Below are 11852 nucleotides of genomic sequence, written 5' to 3'. Positions count from 1 at the left end.
CCTTACACTAGCCAGGGTCGCTCACTGAGATGATTAGCATCTAATATTTTTAAATTCCGTTCCCCTCGATACAAGGTTTGGGAGACGTTGATCGTCCGGGGTGAGCCCGACGTCTCAGTTCATTGCCGAAAGTCCAAGAAGCATTTCCTTCCTTTTTCCTCTCCATCTTGTATTAATTTTTTATCTGTCATCGTATTAATTTCATATTTACTGGCATAATGCTCTGTATACTGTATTGGACATTTAGTTATTAATTATGCACTGATTCCTGTTATTCATTTAGAGTGCTACAAACTTGTGGAATTATATTGTAGTAATGTGGGAGGAATAAGGGGATGTTTCTAGAAGTGTGCTTTCAGTACAGGAAAATTGTGGTAAGTCTAACCCTTAGGGGAGGGTCTGCCAGATTTTCTATTGGAGGATCCGGTGGGGTTTCCCTGGGATCAAGGCTTGTCTAGGGTTCCAGTGCGGAATTTTGGAGGGGTCCTGACAGTTTCCCTTTCCAACCGATGTGGGATCTCACAATCCTCCCCCCCTTGGGGCCCAGCGTCCTCACTGGCACACTGATCCGGGTCCAGCTCTGATACCATCTGTGATAGCTTAGACCACCCGCATGTGGATATTGTCCGCTTTGGACCCAGCCTGCATGGTTTTGTCAAAATGCGTCCACAAGGAAAAGGTATCCACACGCTTATAAGCCATGCTTCGTTCCCCTTTCCAACCGATGTGAGATCTCACAGGTACCCATCTTGCTCCAGTGTGCACTGGACCATAACCATTAACTGTATACTCATTGAAGTATTGTGGGATTGAAAAGCCCATGAAAATTGAGAAGCCTATAATAAACTTCGTCCTAAAACTGTTTAGATTGCAAAATTGAAGTAAGTTGAGACCTGCTAAACCTGCTAATGCATAACGTTATAGAATTAGATTCATAAACTTTCAAAGTTGTGACAATACAAAAAATGCTTCAATATTTTTATAAAACATACCAACATAGGCAACGAAAAAGCAATACAAAGCCATAATGATTGGTGCTGGAATTGAGGCAAAGACAGCTTCAAATTTTCTTGAAAATCCATGTTTATGCTCTCAATACATGTACTGTCTTTAAAAAGAAAGAATTATATGCAAAATATATCATTTACCTAGTATAGAAAAGAAGATCATGAATCCAGCTGAAATCTAAACAATTCTTTGGCTGCCAACACGTGTCAAAGCTAACAAACCAGCATTTTCACTAGAAGAATTTGAAGGATGGCATAAGCCAGGTTGGGAAAACTAGTTAATATATAAACTCAACAGTATCTTTAAGTACAAGAATCCTAGAACCATACACAGATACAGATGATCCACTCCCAGTTCCAAATATACCAGAGAAAAGAATGCCGTCTCCCTATGATCAGGAGAAAAAAATAATGATTACCCAAAAAAATGAAATGGGATATGCATCTGCAGGCAACCTAAAAATCATTGCTAGAACTAATGGAGTTTGAATATTTTGGCAAGCAAATTAACAAAACGGAGACAAACATATCAAAACTTTTTTTTTTCCTATTAACAAAAAATATCAAATTATATATAAGAAGTGTCGAAGACTTTCTAACAGCTGCAAGGTGAAAAGTTAGTACGTTTAAGTGACACTGTCATATTTTACAACTAAATTCATAATTGCTATCCAGATTGATATTAGCAAGAAATTTGTACTTGCCAACCAACACCACGGCTAAGAATAGAAGGCGGCAGGGGAGTTGCACTTGCATACCTTGACACAGCTATGAAGGCACCAGTGGACTGTTGAATCAAAAATTTGTTGAAAAAAAAGGAGAAAAAACAAAAAACAAAAGAATTTAGGAAATTATCAATTTGAAGCTGCACAGATTAAATAAAAGCATTATCAAGACCAATTTGATACCGGAATAAAATCAAAAGAAATATCTGCAGTTAGTTACAATATTTAGCATAAAAGTTTCAAAGAAAATAATTAAATACCTAGAGTATCCATAAAGAAAAAAAAACATAATCCTTAATTTCGATTCCAACTTATCCCAAAATTAATCAGAAAAAAATAAAAAAAAAAACAGCCCACAAATGTTTTGAAAAAACCCCAAAAACCAATCAAATCGAAAAGTTAAAAGAAAAATGAAGCAAACAAACCATGCATTTTATCAGAGAGGCCAAGTGAAACAGCAAGCTTGGGCATCTGCTTCTGCCATGCAGCACCACCCTTGAACTTCGTATACAATCCACGTCCTCCTTCTTCACAATGCCCTAATTTTGAATTCCAAACCTTCAATTTCTTTATATGGAATTTTGGTGACCAAAGATATGAAACGGGGCTATTTGGCAAACAGGCAACTAAGTGAAGAAAGCTTGATGAATGAGAAGAAATGAGCTAGCTTTGAGGGAAGGGTGATGAAGGAGAAGAGAAAAGTCGGGTGAAGAAAAAAAAAACAGAAAAAAAAAATATTTAATTTGAATATAAGGATATTTTGGAATTATTAAAAATTAAAAAGATTAAAAAAAAAACTATTAAATGAAAAGGTAAAAATCATTAAGCTCATCCTACGAGGGCATTGGGCTAAATTCCCCTTCATCCTGATGATCGTCCAGCAAGTGATAAAAAAACATGAACATGTCAATGCATTGAATTGTGATGTTATGGAACAAGTTATAAATTTCTGAGTTTGGTATTCCATAATCGACTATGATTGAGTAATTTGCCACAACCAATAAATATCAAGGTGGAACGACACGCATTACGCACTACAACAGCAAAGATCTATTATCAATTTTTGACTTATGGTTATCAGTTTTCAAAATCCAATTGAATATAAATAATGTTTTACAACATCGTTTCTCAAAGATCCAATTCATCCCACGTTAAATTGCCAATGTTTAAAAAAAATTTAACAATTAGAATGTGAACTTTAATAGATACATAAATTTATGTCAAGAATTCACATTTAAGTCATATTTCATCTTTCAACAAATAAAATAATAACATGATCTTTGTGCCATTGGTAAACAACTTAGTGCTACAGATCCTTTGTTAATTTTATTTTTCCTATAAAAAAATATTCTAACACGTGGTACCACATAAAATTCCGACAGTCCACTAGGAAGTAGGAAACGGAGCAATTATCTTTATATGAAACCTAAGATTTAGATTTTAGTTTTATTATTACGATATCAGGTCAATGCTGCTTACTAAGCTAGGAGGTTTTTATTTTTATTTTTTCTTATTATTTTCCTAACTCTTCATAGATATCTCTGCTGGAATTAATTTTGTAGGTGAAACCAAAAAGAAATTAGAAGTCCATATATATTATCAAGAAAAATTGGCTTATAGTACTGCATTTTATTCGCCAAATCAAGAACCTAATCCAGCCATCTTTTGAGTTATATTAGTTGATTTTCTTGTGAGTATGTTTTGATTGAAGTTGGTTCTACAGAAAACAAAAGCACACTTCTTCCTTTTCTTTTTTTTTTTTTTCTTCTTCTTATTATTATTTACAATAATTTTCGGTGTTTAGATTTCATAATTTTCCGAGTACCTTATCAAAGTGAATGAACCAGACAAAACAAACGCAAACTATTTTGACGGTGGAATGACCATGAGTTAATGCTCTGGCTAAGGAGAGCTTTCATTAATCCCATTTTTGCCAAGGAGTAACTTGTAGTACCATTGATTGAACAACTTGTCCCAATATGAAACAAGCGTAAAAAATTTATTGCAAAAGGACAAGAGAGAGAGAGAGAGAGAGAGAGAGCAATGCAGTCTGTTGCCTCGTCATTCGTGTTTTCCTGCACGGCCATCAAGTATGTGGTCATAAATAACTGCTATAATATTCACCATAAAAAATTATATTAATTACCGGGAAATATTTGGTAATGCATTATGTTATTTCTTATCGTGTTTATGTCAAAACTTTTTCACTGGTTTTATATTCAACTATGTAAATTTAAACTTATTCATCAAATTATTATAAAATTGTTAAAAGTTCATTTATCTTATTTAATTCAATTATAAAAATTTATTATATTTATAATGACAAATCTTAAGATTTGAACTTTCGATTTGGATTAAAATTCCTTCTCTCCATTTGTAAAAAGAAATAAAATTATAAAATTTAGTTTTAAATAAAATAAATAATAAATATAAAAATATTGAAATCAAAACAATTAATGCAAAAATATATTTAATCAATAATTAGTGGCATAAAAATCATATTTATTAAATTAAATATTACTAAATAAATTAAAATACTAGATATAGGAAAATAATATTTAAGTAGCATTAATAAGTAATATACATTTTAAAAAATATAATATATTTTAAGCCGGTCCTGTAACAGGGCCATTTCTAGAGGACCCTAGGCCATAATTATTCTGAGTCCTTTTATTAAATATTGTTAATTAAATTGGAATTTTTTATATTTAAATTTCATTATAGAATTTTTTTTCTTTTTTTAGGCCCTTTTATTGGGTCCTAGGCCTAAACCTTAGTGACCTCTGCTTTAAGTGGGCCCTATATGCATGCGTTTGAATTGTGATCCCTGTAGCCTTTATCGTCTCCATATCCATGAATCTGCCAGATCATGGTTCACCTCCATTTATGACCTTGTTTTAGTTGTATTCCTTTTGTTGTGTTCCTTTTTGACCCTACACCCTTTTTGACTCTACACTTAGCTAGCTGTTACCCTACACCCTTTTTGACTCTACACTTAGCTAGCTGTTTCTAGGGTCACCTTTCATGTAAGGATGCTGCCCCTAGTAGCAGCTTCATCTTGTGGCTGATGATCATTTCCAATGATAAATAAACACGTCAATGTATATGGAATTGTGACATTATCGAACAGGTTATGATTTTCTGAGTAGGTATTCTACAATCGTTTATGTTTGAGTAATTTCCCACGGCCACTAGGTATCGAGGTGGAAGGACACATCACACATCCTCGTTAAGCTCTACAGTAACTAAAATCTATTATCAATATTTTACTTTTTTACGGTTATCAATTTATCCATGTTAAATTGTCAATGTTTAAAAATATTTTAATTATTAGAATGTGAATTTTTATATGTATATTAAGTTATCTCAATAATTAATTTTTAAATAATATTTCATCTTGACGTAAATAAAATAACATCACATCACTGATAAATGACTTAGTATCTGTAGCTTCGTTATTAATTTTTTTTTTATATAAAAAAATATTCTAAAATATTGTACCACGTAAAATCTGACAGTCCACAGGTATACAGGAAGGAACGATTATCATCCTAAAAAAATCCAATATTTAGATTTGAATTTTATTATTACCATATTATTTCAATCGGTAATTATTGAGCATGTGTTTGAATTTGTGATCCTTGTAGCCATTATCGTCTCTATATCCATGAATCTGCCATATCATGGTCCACCTCCATTTATGACCTCCATTTATGACCTTGTTTTCGTTGTGGTTCCTTCTTTGACTCTACACTTAGCTAGCAGTTTCTAGGGTCACCAGCCATGTAAGGAAGCTGCCCCTATTAGCCGATGGTCATTTTCAGTGATAAAAAACACGTGAATGTATGTAACAGTGATGTTACCGAACAGGTTATGATTTTCTGAGTAGGTATTCTATAATCGATTATGTTCGAGTAATTTCCCACAGCCAATAGATATCAAGGTGGAAGGACACATCACACACCCACATTACGCTCCACAACAACTAAAATTTATTGTCAATTTTAATTTTGACTTCCTTACGGTTATCAATTTTCAAATTTCAATTAAATATTGTTTTACATCATTGTTATTCGAAGAACTATTTATCCATGTTAAATTTGCAATGTTTAAAAAAAAAATTTAATTATTAGAATGTAGATTTCAATACCTATACCAAATTATCTCAATAATCAATATTTAAATAATATTTTATCTTTTAATAAATAAAATAATAACATAACATTTATGTCACTGGTAAACAACCTAATTAGTGCCTCTAGTCTTCTTTAAATTTTTTTTCTTATAAAAAATATTCTGAAATATGGTACCACATAAAATTCTGACAGTCCATTAGATTGCAGAAGTAGCGATTGTCTTCATATGAAATTCAAGATTTCGAATTTTGTTTTATTATTACGATATGAGCTCGATTGGTAATTATTGAGCTAGGAACACTTCCCGCATACCTCTGAGGATTTTTATTTTTACCTTTTCTTATTATTTTTCTAATTCTTGATAGATATCTCTGCTGGCACTAAGACTAGGTGAAATCGAAAATAAATTAGAAGTCCAAATGTATTATCAAGAAAAATTTGCTTGTAGTACAGCATTTTATTCGTCAAATCAATAACCTAAATCCAGCCATCTTTTGGGTTATATTAATTGACTTTTTTGTGAGTGTGTTTTGACGAGGGATGGACATTGATTGGGTTGGTTCGTTTTTGGACTGAAATACAGCCCAATCTATATATATTGGTTTTTCTAATTTAGAATGCAAAGCAAACCATTAAAATATTAAATCCAAACCAAACCAAACTATTTATGATCGGTTTGGTTTAGATTGGTTGATCGGTTTGAAATTTACTAATTAATAAATAAATAATACAAATAAAAAATTTTCCAAATATAAAATATAAATAATAAATTATAATTATCCAAACATAAAATACAATTAGAATAATATAACATAGTCTATAATAGAAAATAAAAAAGAAAATGTAGCAAATAATACACATCATACACTTATTAAGTAGTAAACATTAATATAATCATCTCACTTTTATAAAATCAAATTAAAATTATTAGAACAAATAATGTAAAATAATACATTCATCAAAATTTATTCACTCAATAATGAATGCATAATTCTTTTTTTTTTTTAACCTTAAAACTTTGGTAAATCATAAGTCAATCAACGTTGACAGATTTACTAATTTTAGTTGATTATATAAGCTCTACATAGATCAAAACAATAAAATTAGTAATAAATTATATTTAAACATTTATATATATATATATATATATATAAGTAACAATTGGATACAATATATATAGATATATATATATATATATGATGGGGATGTAAAAATATATATATATAGATATATTATGGTAATGGTGATGGACTGGTGGTGGGCGACAACGGAAGTAAATATTTAGTTTAGGGTTACAACTTACATTTCGATTTGAAATATAAAAATGTAAAATAAAAATATATATATATATATTAAAAATCAATATATAAAAATTTAAAAAAATTAAAAATTAATATATAAAAAATATATATATATTAAAATAAAAAAAATAAAAAAATATATATAATTTTATAGTTATATAACATATTATTTGGATTGGATTGGATTGAATCTATAATCAATTTAATCCATATAATTTATAATATTTTAAATCTAATTTAATTTAATTAATATAAAATTTTAATTTAAATTATTAAAAATAGATTGAATTCAAAATTGGATTAGATTTAGTATATTTTCATTTTTGATTGGAATAGATAGTACGACAGAAAACAGCAAATTACGTACACTTCTTTGACAGTGAAATTACAACCACGTAATGCTCTGGCTAAAGAGAGCTTTCATTAATCCCAATGATTTTTCCCATGCTGTACCATTTGATGCAACGAGGTGTCCTAAATATAAAACGTGCATCAAACAATTAAATGCACAAGGACAAACAAGAAAAAGAGAGAGAGCGAGAGAGTAATCCATGTACTGTCTTGTCGTTCTCGGCGTTTTCCTGCACAGCCATTGAGTATGTGGTCAGTGCCTGTGACACGTAACTCCTATAATGCTCATCGTAAAATAATATACTAATTGCCAAACTAGATGGATTTGGCAGTGTACTGTGTCAAATTTTTTTCACGGACTTGTTAAGCTTTTGATACAGTAGTAAATTCAAATTTATTTATTAACTTACTATGTAATTCGTTAAAATTTTATTTAATTTATTAAATTCAATTATAAAATTTATTGTACTCATACCTTTGATTTAATGATAAATCGATTAAAAATATAGTTCAAAGTCAAGGTTTGAATTTTGATTTGGATCAAAATTCCTCCATCCAATTTGTGAAAAGATAAAAAAGTTATTTTTAAATAAATAAAAAATAATTATATAAAAATATTGAAATCAAAATACTTAATACAAAATTATATTTAATTAATAATTAGTAGTATAAAAATAATTATATTTACAAAGTTGAATATTTATAGATAAATTAAAATAGTACATATAAAAATAATATTTAAATAATATTAATAAATATTTCATAAAAGAATGGTTTTTTATACAATGCCAAAAAAGCTTTATACAATTTCCATTTAAATTAGATTTACCAAAATACCCTTTTTTCATTATTATTTTGAAACCTTCGTATTAATTTTCTTTTTATTTTTAATATCTTTCTCCATGGTGGCTAATCACTTACCGTCTCCGGCATTGGTTGACGTCATGCACAAGGATGATCATCACTTTTTTTTTTTTAGTTCACAATTTTTTTTTATAAAAAATTTCGGATTATTCTGATCATTTCGTTTACAAATTCAGTTATTAATTAGTTCAAAAATTATATGCAATGTTTTATTATAATTTTTTTTTTGTTTTTTTAATTTTTTGGGCAAATAGCTGCATCCCCATTATCCCAAAAAAAAAAAAAAAATCAGTGGATAATTGGATATGTATCCAGTTAAATTCCCCTCCCCCCTAATTTCTCTATGAACTCCATTAACGCTAAAAAAACATTTTCAAAATAAGTAATTGTCTCTCATTAACAATTATGATTTACAATATCTAGAAATTGAAGTAGGTGAAAGAGAGATGAAACGAAGCCCGCTGGAGCTGGAGTAATTTTTCTTTTTGTGGTGCCAAAATGACTATGCTTGGAAAGCAATTTTATTTTATTTTATGTATGAAAGAGGGCATTTGTTTAATTAGTGATATGTTGAACAGGGAATGGTGGGGAGGGATTGTTCTTGAATCCATGAAACATCCATTATTTCAGAGAAAGATCATAAGAAGGTGGTTGTTGAACTAGTTGCAGAGGCAACAAATGTACTCATAAATTTCATAGTGCCCACCGAATTAATTTTTAATGTACTCTGATTTTTTTTTACCACTTTATTTCATTTTATTTCTTTCCTTTCCTTTCTCTTATCACAGAGGATGCAGCAGCTTCAATGGAGGAGGCGGAGAAGCCAAGGCACAAAAAAGAAACGGTGCTCAACGGCGTTAATGAGTTTTCTGGGAAAGACTATCCAACGTGGAAATCATCCACATGTAATTAGATGAAAGGGAGAAGTACTGAGTTTTGAATACTCCGGGAGTATTAGAAATATTTCCATAAAGCTGGTGGCATAGCCACCTACTGAGGGTAGGTAGTTCATGCAAAAGAAAGGAATATTGACATAAACAAGACACACGGTTTTTACAATTTCCATTAATTTCAGCCCAAAAAATGGCATGCATGTCTAGAGAGAGAGAGAGAGAGAGAGAGAGAGAGAGAGAATCAGCTTGGTACAATTATCTAATGTCTCATCATTGATGAGCAAAATGCTAAATCACCGTAATTTCAACTTTTCAAGCACTCTTTCCGAGACGAATAGGCCAGAAAAAGTGTATTGCCTTCAAAACTGTCCAAAAGATGAAAAAAATTGAAGTCATGAATTTAATTATTGATATGTTGGACCAAAAAAATAAATAAATAAGACATGGGTCCATGACATTATTTTCCGGCAATATTTCCGATATACTCCGGGAGAGATGTTATAATGAGACTGAAGAAACTCTAGCCAAGGCCTGTGCTACTGGTTTATATATCTGTTTATAGGAATCCCTCCATTATCGACTACGTTAATTCGGAAATTAAATAATTAATATGTACCCTGAAATATTAGTTATATATCCAGTATTAAATAAATTGGACATGTACGTACTACGTCCACCAGTACTATATGTCACTCATGTTTAAATAAAAATTGGTGCGAATTGGATTGTTTTGCTTTTAATTAATTCTACTTCTTTTATGGAATAAAATGTGCGAACTTAATTAAATGTTTATTTCTGTTTGCTCTTTCTATCTAAATTATCCATTACCTATTATTTGAACATTGAAAGTATTTGCTTCATTAAAATTAAAATTATATAAGAGATGCAAGTGATTTTTGTTTCGCAAATAATTAACTATAATTAATTAATACCGACAAACAAATAAAAAATAAAAAGAAGTTTGGATGCATATGTTTAATAGATTAACCATCTCCGCACCTCCAAATGGGAGAAAACAATATACTATCATTTTAACAATCTACTATCATTTTTTTTTTTTTCTGGGACTGCAAACATCAATTTTATAGACCATACAAAATACTATTATTTTTTTAAAAATTTATTAGCAATACATACAAAATGATTGTTGAACATCAAGTTATTAATGGTGATAGTACCACATCATCTATGCAATAATTGTAGTACATAAGTTTTTGATCAACAATTAATATCACAATACATCAATCATTTTGATACAGACAAACCATATAAAGGATTGTTTAATATCTAATTATACACTGTTATTATACCGCACTATCTATGCAGTGGTTAGATTACATATATAAGCTTTTGCTCAACAAAATAAAACAAGACCTTGTCTTTTTGTCAATATTCAAATAAGAGAGTAAATTTGGAAAGGAACTTTTTCCTTTTTGGTTTTATTTATTTATTTATTTTGGTAATTCGACCTTTTCTCATTAACCATAGTGAAAACCAATGCATGTGTCAACTATTGAATGGCAAGAGCTGTGGAAACTCCGTCGACTACTTGAAATTTGCAGGCCCAAATCCCCTTCCCAATTTATTAATAAAAATTATATTGTCATTTTTCATTTTTTTTTAGCATCTGAATAAAAAATGATATAACAATATTAAATATTTAAAGGACCTAATTATCCTTAATAATTAAATTATTTTTAATGCCCATTGGCATTACATTTGGAATGACAAGTTTTCTCTTTTAATGATTAAAATTGAAGGTTAAATATGGTAATCAAGAACCTATAAGTACAAAAATATTTATCTTTTTATTTACCAAATGATATGAGTTTAAATATTATTAATTTGTATCTTATATAACCTAAATATAAAAAAATAAATTTATAAAAAAACAAATCAATTAAATATTATTTTATCATTAATCACGATAGATAAATTTGATAAATATATAATTTGATAACTCTAACATTATTAAATCAAGAACATCCATATTATCTTCTCTTCTCTCCTTCGTGTCCCCTCAAGAAAACCCTGCCAACTTTCACATTTACAAACCAAATCTGCTTCGTTGACGGAGGCACGAGGCATTCGATGGAACCGGAAAATTAACAAGGAAGATTATCTTCATTCCAGTGATGAGAGAGCTCGTTTGTGTCCACCTAACCTTTTTTCTATCGGTATGAGTAGATATGAAAGCAAACAAAGGGATCTCTTCAATATAATTAGATCTACAATTTTTTTTAAGCAAATATTAAATTTCTTCAACCAGAGCTGTTGCTATTCATGGCAAATAAATCTTCCTTTGGTTCACACCTTGCTTCAACCTGCCATAATATGACCTGAGATTCTGAAAAGATAGAGCACAAGCAAAGGAGGGATTGGACGTGGGATTGGTATCTTTTTCAAGGGTAATTTGGGGAATAAAATTCAATAAACACGCTAAGATGAGACATTTGGTCTTTCATCAGGCTTCAGTTAAATATTTTGTCTTTTTTCAATTCAGATTAAAAAAAGTCTTAAATTAAGCTAAAAATTGACGGAAAATAAGAAATTAAAATAACCTTAATAAATCTAA

The sequence above is a fragment of the Ziziphus jujuba genome, chromosome 8 (assembly GCF_031755915.1).
Source record: "Ziziphus jujuba cultivar Dongzao chromosome 8, ASM3175591v1".
Lineage (NCBI taxonomy): Eukaryota > Viridiplantae > Streptophyta > Magnoliopsida > Rosales > Rhamnaceae > Ziziphus > Ziziphus jujuba.
The sequence above is the reverse complement of the archived record's forward strand: the minus strand, read 5'-3'. Positions refer to the sequence as shown.